We start from the raw sequence: 13,040 nt of genomic DNA, 5'->3' as shown, positions 1-13,040 counted from the left end.
TGTACTCAATGGGACCGTAGTGTTGCAACCACACACAAGTTGACCTGCTGTGAGGAAAAAATGAGTTAGTACATTTCAAACATGAAATAGGTCATTTTAAAGTCAACATAAAAAACCAAAATTCCAAAAGTATAAACCACAAAAAAATGCTTACCAATGAAACAAAATGTGTCGTGCTCCTCACCCTCCTCCCGCCCTGTGGTGCAGCAGATGTCCCTTTCTCCAAAAATGTACTCAATGGGACCGTAGTGTTGCAACCACACACAAGTTGACCTGCTGTGAGGAAAAAACGAGTTAGTACATTTCAACAATGAAATAGGTCATTTTAAAGTCAACATAAAAAACCAAAATTCCAAAAGTATAAACCACAAAAAAATGCTTACCAATGAAACAAAATGTGTCGTGCTCCTCACCCTCCTCCCGCCCTGTGGTGTACACGTGTGTCCCTTTCTCCAAAAATGTACTCAATGGGACCGTAGTGTTTCAACCACACACAAGTTGACCTGCTGTGAGGAAAATACGAGTTAGTATATTTCAAACATGAAATAGGTCATTTTAAAGTCAACATAAAAAACCACAATTCCAAAAGTATAAACCACAAAAAAATGCTTACCAATGAAACAAAATGTGTCGTGCTCCTCACCCTCCTCCCGCCCTGTGGTGCAACAGATGTCCCTTTCTCCAAAAATGTACTCAATGGGACCGTAGTGTTGCAACCACACACAAGTTGACCTGCTGTGAGGAAAATACGAGTTAGAACATTTCAAACATGAAATAGGTCATTTTAAAGTCAACATAAAAAACCACAATTCCAAAAGTATAAACCACAAAAAAATGCTTACCAATGAAACAAAATGTGTCGTGCTCCTCACCCTCCTCCCGCCCTGTGGTGCAACAGATGTCCCTTTCTCCAGAAATGTACTCAATGGGACCGTAGTGTTGCAACCACACACAAGTTGACCTGCTGTGAGGAAAATACGAGTTAGTACATTTCAAACATGAAATAGGTCATTTTAAAGTCAACATAAAAAACCACAATTCCAAAAGTACAAACCACAAAAAAATGCTTACCAATGAAACCAAATGTGTCGTGCTCCTCACCCTCCTCCCGCCCTGTGGTGCAACAGATGTCCCTTTCTCCAAAAATGTACTCAATGGGACCGTAGTGTTGCAACCACACACAAGTTGACCTGCTGTGAGGAAAATACGAGTTAGTACATTTCGAACATGAAATAGGTCATTTTAAAGTCAACATAAAAAACCAAAATTCCAAAAGTATAAACCACAAAAAAATGCTTACCAATGAAACAAAATGTGTCGTGCTCCTCACCCTCCCCCCGCCCTGTGGTGCAACAGATGTCCCTTTCTCCAAAAATGTACTCAATGGGACCGTAGTGTTGCAACCACACACAAGTTGACCTGCTGTGAGGAAAAAACGAGTTAGTACATTTCAAACATGAAATAGGTCATTTTAAAGTCAACATAAAAAACCAAAATTCCAAAAGTATAAACCACAAAAAAATGCTTACCAATGAAACAAATGTGTCATGCTCCTCACCCTCCTCCCGCCCTGTGGTGCAACAGATGTCCCTTTCTCCAAAAATGTACTCAATGGGACCGTAGTGTTGCAACCACACACAAGTTGACCTGCTGTGAGGAAAAAACGAGTTAGTACATTTCAAACATGAAATAGGTCATTTTAAAGTCAACATAAAAATCCAAAATTCCAAAAGTATAAACCACAATAAAAATGCTTACCAATGGAAGAAAATGTGTCGTGCTTCTCTCCCTCCTCCCGCCCTGTGGTGCAACAGATGTCCCTTTCTCCAAAAATGTACTCAATGGGACCGTAGTGTTGCAACCACACACAAGTAGACCTGCTGTGAGGAAAAAACGAGTTAGTACATTTCAAACATGAAATAGGTCATTTTAAAGTCAACATAAAAAACCAAAATTCCAAAAGTATAAACCACAAAAAAATGCTTACCAATGAAACAAATGAGTCATTCTCCTCACCCTCCTCCGCCCTGTGGTGCAACAGATGTCCCTTTCTCCAAAAATGTACTCAATGGGACCGTAGTGTTGCAACCACACACAAGTTGACCTGCTGTGAGGAAAAAATGAGTTAGTACATTTCAAACATGAAATAGGTCATTTTAAAGTCAACATAAAAAACCAAAATTCCAAAAGTATAAACCACAAAAAAATGCTTACCAATGAAACAAAATGTGTCATGCTCCTCACCCTCCTCCCGCCCTGTGGTGCAACAGATGTCCCTTTCTCCAAAAATGTACTCAATGGGACCGTAGTGTTGCAACCACACACAAGTTGACCTGCTGTGAGGAAAAAACGAGTTAGTACATTTCAACAATGAAATAGGTCATTTTAAAGTCAACATAAAAAACCAAAATTCCAAAAGTATAAACCACAAAAAAATGCTTACCAATGAAACAAAATGTGTCGTGCTCCTCTCCCTACTCCCGCCCTGTGGTGCAACAGATGTCCCTTTCTCCAAAAATGTACTCAATGGGACCATAGTGTTTCAACCACACACACGTTGACCTGCTGTGAGGAAAGTACGAGTTAGTACATTTCAAACATGAAATAGGTCATTTTAAAGTCGACATAAAAAACCAAAATTCCAAAAGTATAAACCACAAAAAAATGCTTACCAATGAAACCAAATGTGTCGTGCTCCTCACCCTCCTCCCGCCCTGTGGTGTACACGTGTGTCCCTTTCTCCAAAAATGTACTCAATGGGACCGTAGTGTTTCAACCACACACAAGTTGACCTGCTGTGAGGAAAATACGAGTTAGTACATTTCAAACATGAAATAGGTCATTTTAAAGTCAACATAAAAAACCACAATTCCAAAAGTATAAACCACAAAAAAATGCTTACCAATGAAACAAAATGTGTCGTGCTCCTCACCCTCCTCCCGCCCTGTGGTGCAACAGATGTCCATTTCTCCAAAAATGTACTCAATGGGACCGTAGTGTTGCAACCACACACAAGTTGACCTGCTGTGAGGAAAAAACGAGTTAGTACATTTCAAACATGAAATAGGTCATTTTAAAGTCAACATAAAAAACAAAATTCCAAAAGTATAAACCACAAAAAAATGCTTACCAATGAAACAAAATGTGTCGTGCTCCTCACCCTCCTCCCGCCCTGTGGTGCAACATATGTCCCTTTCTCCAAAAATGTACTCAATGGGACCGTAGTGTTGCAACCACACACAAGTTGACCTGCTGTGAGGAAAATACGAGTTAGTACATTTCAAACATGAAATAGGTCATTTTAAAGTCAACATAAAAAACCACATATCCAAAAGTACAAACCACAAAAAAATGCTTACCAATGAAACCAAATGTGTCGTGCTCCTCACCCTCCTCCCGCCCTGTGGTGCAACATATGTCCCTTTCTCCAAAAATGTACTCAATGGGACCGTAGTGTTGCAACCACACACAAGTTGACCTGCTGTGAGGAAAGTACGAGTTAGTACATTTCAAACATGAAATAGGTCATTTTAAAGTCGACATAAAAAACCAAAATTCCAAAAGTATAAACCACAAAAAAATGCTTACCAATGAAACCAAATGTGTCGTGCTCCTCACCCTCCTCCCGCCCTGTGGTGTACACGTGTGTCCCTTTCTCCAAAAATGTACTCAATGGGACCGTAGTGTTTCAACCACACACAAGTTGACCTGCTGTGAGGAAAATACGAGTTAGTACATTTCAAACATGAAATAGGTCATTTTAAAGTCAACATAAAAAACCACAATTCCAAAAGTATAAACCACAAAAAAATGCTTACCAATGAAACAAAATGTGTCGTGCTCCTCACCCTCCTCCCGCCCTGTGGTGCAACAGATGTCCATTTCTCCAAAAATGTACTCAATGGGACCGTAGTGTTGCAACCACACACAAGTTGACCTGCTGTGAGGAAAAAACGAGTTAGTACATTTCAAACATGAAATAGGTCATTTTAAAGTCAACATAAAAAACAAAATTCCAAAAGTATAAACCACAAAAAAATGCTTACCAATGAAACAAAATGTGTCGTGCTCCTCACCCTCCTCCCGCCCTGTGGTGCAACATATGTCCCTTTCTCCAAAAATGTACTCAATGGGACCGTAGTGTTGCAACCACACACAAGTTGACCTGCTGTGAGGAAAATACGAGTTAGTACATTTCAAACATGAAATAGGTCATTTTAAAGTCAACATAAAAAACAAAATTCCAAAAGTATAAACCACAAAAAAATGCTTACCAATGAAACAAAATGTGTCGTGCTCCTCACCCTCCTCCCGCCCTGTGGTGCAACATATGTCCCTTTCTCCAAAAATGTACTCAATGGGACCGTAGTGTTGCAACCACACACAAGTTGACCTGCTGTGAGGAAAGTACGAGTTAGTACATTTCAAACATGAAATAGGTCATTTTAAAGTCGACATAAAAAACCAAAATTCCAAAAGTATAAACCACAAAAAAATGCTTACCAATGAAACCAAATGTGTCGTGCTCCTCACCCTCCTCCCGCCCTGTGGTGTACACGTGTGTCCCTTTCTCCAAAAATGTACTCAATGGGACCGTAGTGTTTCAACCACACACAAGTTGACCTGCTGTGAGGAAAATACGAGTTAGTACATTTCAAACATGAAATAGGTCATTTTAAAGTCAACATAAAAAACCACAATTCCAAAAGTATAAACCACAAAAAAATGCTTACCAATGAAACAAAATGTGTCGTGCTCCTCACCCTCCTCCCGCCCTGTGGTGCAACAGATGTCCATTTCTCCAAAAATGTACTCAATGGGACCGTAGTGTTGCAACCACACACAAGTTGACCTGCTGTGAGGAAAAAACGAGTTAGTACATTTCAAACATGAAATAGGTCATTTTAAAGTCAACATAAAAAACAAAATTCCAAAAGTATAAACCACAAAAAAATGCTTACCAATGAAACAAAATGTGTCGTGCTCCTCACCCTCCTCCCGCCCTGTGGTGCAACATATGTCCCTTTCTCCAAAAATGTACTCAATGGGACCGTAGTGTTGCAACCACACACAAGTTGACCTGCTGTGAGGAAAATACGAGTTAGTACATTTCAAACATGAAATAGGTCATTTTAAAGTCAACATAAAAAACCACAATTCCAAAAGTATAAACCACAAAAAAATGCTTACCAATGAAACAAAATGTGTCGTGCTCCTCACCCTCCTCCCGCCCTGTGGTGCAACATATGTCCCTTTCTCCAAAAATGTACTCAATGGGACCGTAGTGTTGCAACCACACACAAGTTGACCTGCTGTGAGGAAAGTACGAGTTAGTACATTTCAAACATGAAATAGGTCATTTTAAAGTCGACATAAAAAACCAAAATTCCAAAAGTATAAACCACAAAAAAATGCTTACCAATGAAACCAAATGTGTCGTGCTCCTCACCCTCCTCCCGCCCTGTGGTGTACACGTGTGTCCCTTTCTCCAAAAATGTACTCAATGGGACCGTAGTGTTTCAACCACACACAAGTTGACCTGCTGTGAGGAAAATACGAGTTAGTACATTTCAAACATGAAATAGGTCATTTTAAAGTCAACATAAAAAACCACAATTCCAAAAGTATAAACCACAAAAAAATGCTTACCAATGAAACAAAATGTGTCGTGCTCCTCACCCTCCTCCCGCCCTGTGGTGCAACAGATGTCCATTTCTCCAAAAATGTACTCAATGGGACCGTAGTGTTGCAACCACACACAAGTTGACCTGCTGTGAGGAAAATACGAGTTAGAACATTTCAAACATGAAATAGGTCATTTTAAAGTCAACATAAAAAACCACAATTCCAAAAGTATAAACCACAAAAAAATGCTTACCAATGAAACAAAATGTGTCGTGCTCCTCACCCTCCTCCCGCCCTGTGGTGCAACAGATGTCCCTTTCTCCAGAAATGTACTCAATGGGACCGTAGTGTTGCAACCACACACAAGTTGACCTGCTGTGAGGAAAATACGAGTTAGTACATTTCAAACATGAAATAGGTCATTTTAAAGTCAACATAAAAAACCACAATTCCAAAAGTACAAACCACAAAAAAATGCTTACCAATGAAACCAAATGTGTCGTGCTCCTCACCCTCCTCCCGCCCTGTGGTGCAACAGATGTCCCTTTCTCCAAAAATGTACTCAATGGGACCGTAGTGTTGCAACCACACACAAGTTGACCTGCTGTGAGGAAAATACGAGTTAGTACATTTCGAACATGAAATAGGTCATTTTAAAGTCAACATAAAAAACCAAAATTCCAAAAGTATAAACCACAAAAAAATGCTTACCAATGAAACAAAATGTGTCGTGCTCCTCACCCTCCCCCCGCCCTGTGGTGCAACAGATGTCCCTTTCTCCAAAAATGTACTCAATGGGACCGTAGTGTTGCAACCACACACAAGTTGACCTGCTGTGAGGAAAAAACGAGTTAGTACATTTCAAACATGAAATAGGTCATTTTAAAGTCAACATAAAAAACCAAAATTCCAAAAGTATAAACCACAAAAAAATGCTTACCAATGAAACAAATGTGTCATGCTCCTCACCCTCCTCCCGCCCTGTGGTGCAACAGATGTCCCTTTCTCCAAAAATGTACTCAATGGGACCGTAGTGTTGCAACCACACACAAGTTGACCTGCTGTGAGGAAAAAACGAGTTAGTACATTTCAAACATGAAATAGGTCATTTTAAAGTCAACATAAAAATCCAAAATTCCAAAAGTATAAACCACAATAAAAATGCTTACCAATGGAAGAAAATGTGTCGTGCTTCTCTCCCTCCTCCCGCCCTGTGGTGCAACAGATGTCCCTTTCTCCAAAAATGTACTCAATGGGACCGTAGTGTTGCAACCACACACAAGTAGACCTGCTGTGAGGAAAAAACGAGTTAGTACATTTCAAACATGAAATAGGTCATTTTAAAGTCAACATAAAAAACCAAAATTCCAAAAGTATAAACCACAAAAAAATGCTTACCAATGAAACAAATGAGTCATTCTCCTCACCCTCCTCCGCCCTGTGGTGCAACAGATGTCCCTTTCTCCAAAAATGTACTCAATGGGACCGTAGTGTTGCAACCACACACAAGTTGACCTGCTGTGAGGAAAAAATGAGTTAGTACATTTCAAACATGAAATAGGTCATTTTAAAGTCAACATAAAAAACCAAAATTCCAAAAGTATAAACCACAAAAAAATGCTTACCAATGAAACAAAATGTGTCATGCTCCTCACCCTCCTCCCGCCCTGTGGTGCAACAGATGTCCCTTTCTCCAAAAATGTACTCAATGGGACCGTAGTGTTGCAACCACACACAAGTTGACCTGCTGTGAGGAAAAAACGAGTTAGTACATTTCAACAATGAAATAGGTCATTTTAAAGTCAACATAAAAAACCAAAATTCCAAAAGTATAAACCACAAAAAAATGCTTACCAATGAAACAAAATGTGTCGTGCTCCTCTCCCTACTCCCGCCCTGTGGTGCAACAGATGTCCCTTTCTCCAAAAATGTACTCAATGGGACCATAGTGTTTCAACCACACACACGTTGACCTGCTGTGAGGAAAGTACGAGTTAGTACATTTCAAACATGAAATAGGTCATTTTAAAGTCGACATAAAAAACCAAAATTCCAAAAGTATAAACCACAAAAAAATGCTTACCAATGAAACCAAATGTGTCGTGCTCCTCACCCTCCTCCCGCCCTGTGGTGTACACGTGTGTCCCTTTCTCCAAAAATGTACTCAATGGGACCGTAGTGTTTCAACCACACACAAGTTGACCTGCTGTGAGGAAAATACGAGTTAGTACATTTCAAACATGAAATAGGTCATTTTAAAGTCAACATAAAAAACCACAATTCCAAAAGTATAAACCACAAAAAAATGCTTACCAATGAAACAAAATGTGTCGTGCTCCTCACCCTCCTCCCGCCCTGTGGTGCAACAGATGTCCATTTCTCCAAAAATGTACTCAATGGGACCGTAGTGTTGCAACCACACACAAGTTGACCTGCTGTGAGGAAAAAACGAGTTAGTACATTTCAAACATGAAATAGGTCATTTTAAAGTCAACATAAAAAACAAAATTCCAAAAGTATAAACCACAAAAAAATGCTTACCAATGAAACAAAATGTGTCGTGCTCCTCACCCTCCTCCCGCCCTGTGGTGCAACATATGTCCCTTTCTCCAAAAATGTACTCAATGGGACCGTAGTGTTGCAACCACACACAAGTTGACCTGCTGTGAGGAAAATACGAGTTAGTACATTTCAAACATGAAATAGGTCATTTTAAAGTCAACATAAAAAACCACATATCCAAAAGTACAAACCACAAAAAAATGCTTACCAATGAAACCAAATGTGTCGTGCTCCTCACCCTCCTCCCGCCCTGTGGTGCAACATATGTCCCTTTCTCCAAAAATGTACTCAATGGGACCGTAGTGTTGCAACCACACACAAGTTGACCTGCTGTGAGGAAAGTACGAGTTAGTACATTTCAAACATGAAATAGGTCATTTTAAAGTCGACATAAAAAACCAAAATTCCAAAAGTATAAACCACAAAAAAATGCTTACCAATGAAACCAAATGTGTCGTGCTCCTCACCCTCCTCCCGCCCTGTGGTGTACACGTGTGTCCCTTTCTCCAAAAATGTACTCAATGGGACCGTAGTGTTTCAACCACACACAAGTTGACCTGCTGTGAGGAAAATACGAGTTAGTACATTTCAAACATGAAATAGGTCATTTTAAAGTCAACATAAAAAACCACAATTCCAAAAGTATAAACCACAAAAAAATGCTTACCAATGAAACAAAATGTGTCGTGCTCCTCACCCTCCTCCCGCCCTGTGGTGCAACAGATGTCCATTTCTCCAAAAATGTACTCAATGGGACCGTAGTGTTGCAACCACACACAAGTTGACCTGCTGTGAGGAAAAAACGAGTTAGTACATTTCAAACATGAAATAGGTCATTTTAAAGTCAACATAAAAAACAAAATTCCAAAAGTATAAACCACAAAAAAATGCTTACCAATGAAACAAAATGTGTCGTGCTCCTCACCCTCCTCCCGCCCTGTGGTGCAACATATGTCCATTTCTCCAAAAATGTACTCAATGGGACCGTAGTGTTGCAACCACACACAAGTTGACCTGCTGTGAGGAAAATACGAGTTAGTACATTTCAAACATGAAATAGGTCATTTTAAAGTCAACATAAAAAACAAAATTCCAAAAGTATAAACCACAAAAAAATGCTTACCAATGAAACAAAATGTGTCGTGCTCCTCACCCTCCTCCCGCCCTGTGGTGCAACATATGTCCCTTTCTCCAAAAATGTACTCAATGGGACCGTAGTGTTGCAACCACACACAAGTTGACCTGCTGTGAGGAAAGTACGAGTTAGTACATTTCAAACATGAAATAGGTCATTTTAAAGTCGACATAAAAAACCAAAATTCCAAAAGTATAAACCACAAAAAAATGCTTACCAATGAAACCAAATGTGTCGTGCTCCTCACCCTCCTCCCGCCCTGTGGTGTACACGTGTGTCCCTTTCTCCAAAAATGTACTCAATGGGACCGTAGTGTTTCAACCACACACAAGTTGACCTGCTGTGAGGAAAATACGAGTTAGTACATTTCAAACATGAAATAGGTCATTTTAAAGTCAACATAAAAAACCACAATTCCAAAAGTATAAACCACAAAAAAATGCTTACCAATGAAACAAAATGTGTCGTGCTCCTCACCCTCCTCCCGCCCTGTGGTGCAACAGATGTCCATTTCTCCAAAAATGTACTCAATGGGACCGTAGTGTTGCAACCACACACAAGTTGACCTGCTGTGAGGAAAAAACGAGTTAGTACATTTCAAACATGAAATAGGTCATTTTAAAGTCAACATAAAAAACAAAATTCCAAAAGTATAAACCACAAAAAAATGCTTACCAATGAAACAAAATGTGTCGTGCTCCTCACCCTCCTCCCGCCCTGTGGTGCAACATATGTCCCTTTCTCCAAAAATGTACTCAATGGGACCGTAGTGTTGCAACCACACACAAGTTGACCTGCTGTGAGGAAAATACGAGTTAGTACATTTCAAACATGAAATAGGTCATTTTAAAGTCAACATAAAAAACCACATATCCAAAAGTACAAACCACAAAAAAATGCTTACCAATGAAACCAAATGTGTCGTGCTCCTCACCCTCCTCCCGCCCTGTGGTGCAACAGATGTCCCTTTCTCCAAAAATGTACTCAATGGGACCGTAGTGTTGCAACCACACACAAGTTGACCTGCTGTGAGGAAAGTACGAGTTAGTACATTTCAAACATGAAATAGGTCATTTTAAAGTCGACATAAAAAACCAAAATTCCAAAAGTATAAACCACAAAAAAATGCTTACCAATGAAACCAAATGTGTCGTGCTCCTCACCCTCCTCCCGCCCTGTGGTGTACACGTGTGTCCCTTTCTCCAAAAATGTACTCAATGGGACCGTAGTGTTTCAACCACACACAAGTTGACCTGCTGTGAGGAAAATACGAGTTAGTACATTTCAAACATGAAATAGGTCATTTTAAAGTCAACATAAAAAACCACAATTCCAAAAGTATAAACCACAAAAAAATGCTTACCAATGAAACAAAATGTGTCGTGCTCCTCACCCTCCTCCCGCCCTGTGGTGCAACAGATGTCCATTTCTCCAAAAATGTACTCAATGGGACCGTAGTGTTGCAACCACACACAAGTTGACCTGCTGTGAGGAAAAAACGAGTTAGTACATTTCAAACATGAAATAGGTCATTTTAAAGTCAACATAAAAAACAAAATTCCAAAAGTATAAACCACAAAAAAATGCTTACCAATGAAACAAAATGTGTCGTGCTCCTCACCCTCCTCCCGCCCTGTGGTGCAACAGATGTCCCTTTCTCCAAAAATGTACTCAATGGGACCGTAGTGTTGCAACCACACACAAGTTGACCTGCTGTGAGGAAAATACGAGTTAGTACATTTCAAACATGAAATAGGTCATTTTAAAGTCAACATAAAAAACCACATATCCAAAAGTACAAACCACAAAAAAATGCTTACCAATGAAACCAAATGTGTCGTGCTCCTCACCCTCCTCCCGCCCTGTGGTGCAACATATGTCCCTTTCTCCAAAAATGTACTCAATGGGACCGTAGTGTTGCAACCACACACAAGTTGACCTGCTGTGAGGAAAATACGAGTTAGTACATTTCGAACATGAAATAGGTCATTTTAAAGTCAACATAAAAAACCAAAATTCCAAAAGTATAGACCACAAAAAAATGCTTACCAATGAAACAAAATGTGTCGTGCTCCTCACCCTCCCCCCGCCCTGTGGTGCAACAGATGTCCCTTTCTCCAAAAATGTACTCAATGGGACCGTAGTGTTGCAACCACACACAAGTTGACCTGCTGTGAGGAAAAAACGAGTTAGTACATTTCAAACATGAAATAGGTCATTTTAAAGTCAACATAAAAAACCAAAATTCCAAAAGTATAAACCACAAAAAAATGCTTACCAATGAAACAAATGTGTCATGCTCCTCACCCTCCTCCCGCCCTGTGGTGCAACAGATGTCCCTTTCTCCAAAAATGTACTCAATGGGACCGTAGTGTTGCAACCACACACAAGTTGACCTGCTGTGAGGAAAAAACGAGTTAGTACATTTCAAACATGAAATAGGTCATTTTAAAGTCAACATAAAAATCCAAAATTCCAAAAGTATAAACCACAATAAAAATGCTTACCAATGGAAGAAAATGTGTCGTGCTTCTCTCCCTCCTCCCGCCCTTTGGTGCAACAGATGTCCCTTTCTCCAAAAATGTACTCAATGGGACCGTAGTGTTGCAACCACACACAAGTAGACCTGCTGTGAGGAAAAAACGAGTTAGTACATTTCAAACATGAAATAGGTCATTTTAAAGTCAACATAAAAAACCAAAATTCCAAAAGTATAAACCACAAAAAAATGCTTACCAATGAAACAAATGAGTCATTCTCCTCACCCTCCTCCGCCCTGTGGTGCAACAGATGTCCCTTTCTCCAAAAATGTACTCAATGGGACCGTAGTGTTGCAACCACACACAAGTTGACCTGCTGTGAGGAAAATACGAGTTAGTACATTTCAAACATGAAATAGGTAATTTTAAAGTCAACATAAAAAACCAAAATTCCAAAAGTATAAACCACAAAAAAATGCTTACCAATGAAAGAAATGTGTCGTGCTCCTCACCCTCCTCCCGCCCTGTGGTGCAACAGATGTCCCTTTCTCCAAAAATGTACTCAATGGGACCGTAGTGTTGCAACCACACACAAGTTGACCTGCTGTGAGGAAAAAACGAGTTAGTATATTTCAAACATGAAATAGGTCATTTTAAAGTCAACATAAAAAACCACAATTCCAAAAGTATAAACCACAAAAAAATGCTTACCAATGAAACAAAATGTGTCGTGCTCCTCACCCTCCTCCCGCCCTGTGGTGCAACAGATGTCCCTTTCTCCAAAAATGTACTCAATGGGACCGTAGTGTTGCAACCACACACAAGTTGACCTGCTGTGAGGAAAATACGAGTTAGTACATTTCAAACATGAAATAGGTCATTTTAAAGTCAACATAAAAAACCAAAATTCCAAAAGTATAAACCACAAAAAAATGCTTACCAATGAAACAAAATGTGTCGTGCTCCTCACCCTCCCCCCGCCCTGTGGTGCAACAGATGTCCCTTTCTCCAAAAATGTACTCAATGGGACCGTAGTGTTGCAACCACACACAAGTTGACCTGCTGTGAGGAAAAAACGAGTTAGTACATTTCAAACATGAAATAGGTCATTTTAAAGTCAACATAAAAAACCAAAATTCCAAAAGTATAAACCACAAAAAAATGCTTACCAATGAAACAAATGTGTCATGCTCCTCACCCTCCTCCCGCCCTGTGGTGCAACAGATGTCCCTTTCTCC

The sequence above is a fragment of the Schistocerca americana genome, chromosome 4 (genome assembly GCF_021461395.2).
Source record: "Schistocerca americana isolate TAMUIC-IGC-003095 chromosome 4, iqSchAmer2.1, whole genome shotgun sequence".
Taxonomy (NCBI): Eukaryota; Metazoa; Arthropoda; class Insecta; order Orthoptera; family Acrididae; genus Schistocerca; species Schistocerca americana.
This window is presented reverse-complemented; position numbering follows the sequence as displayed.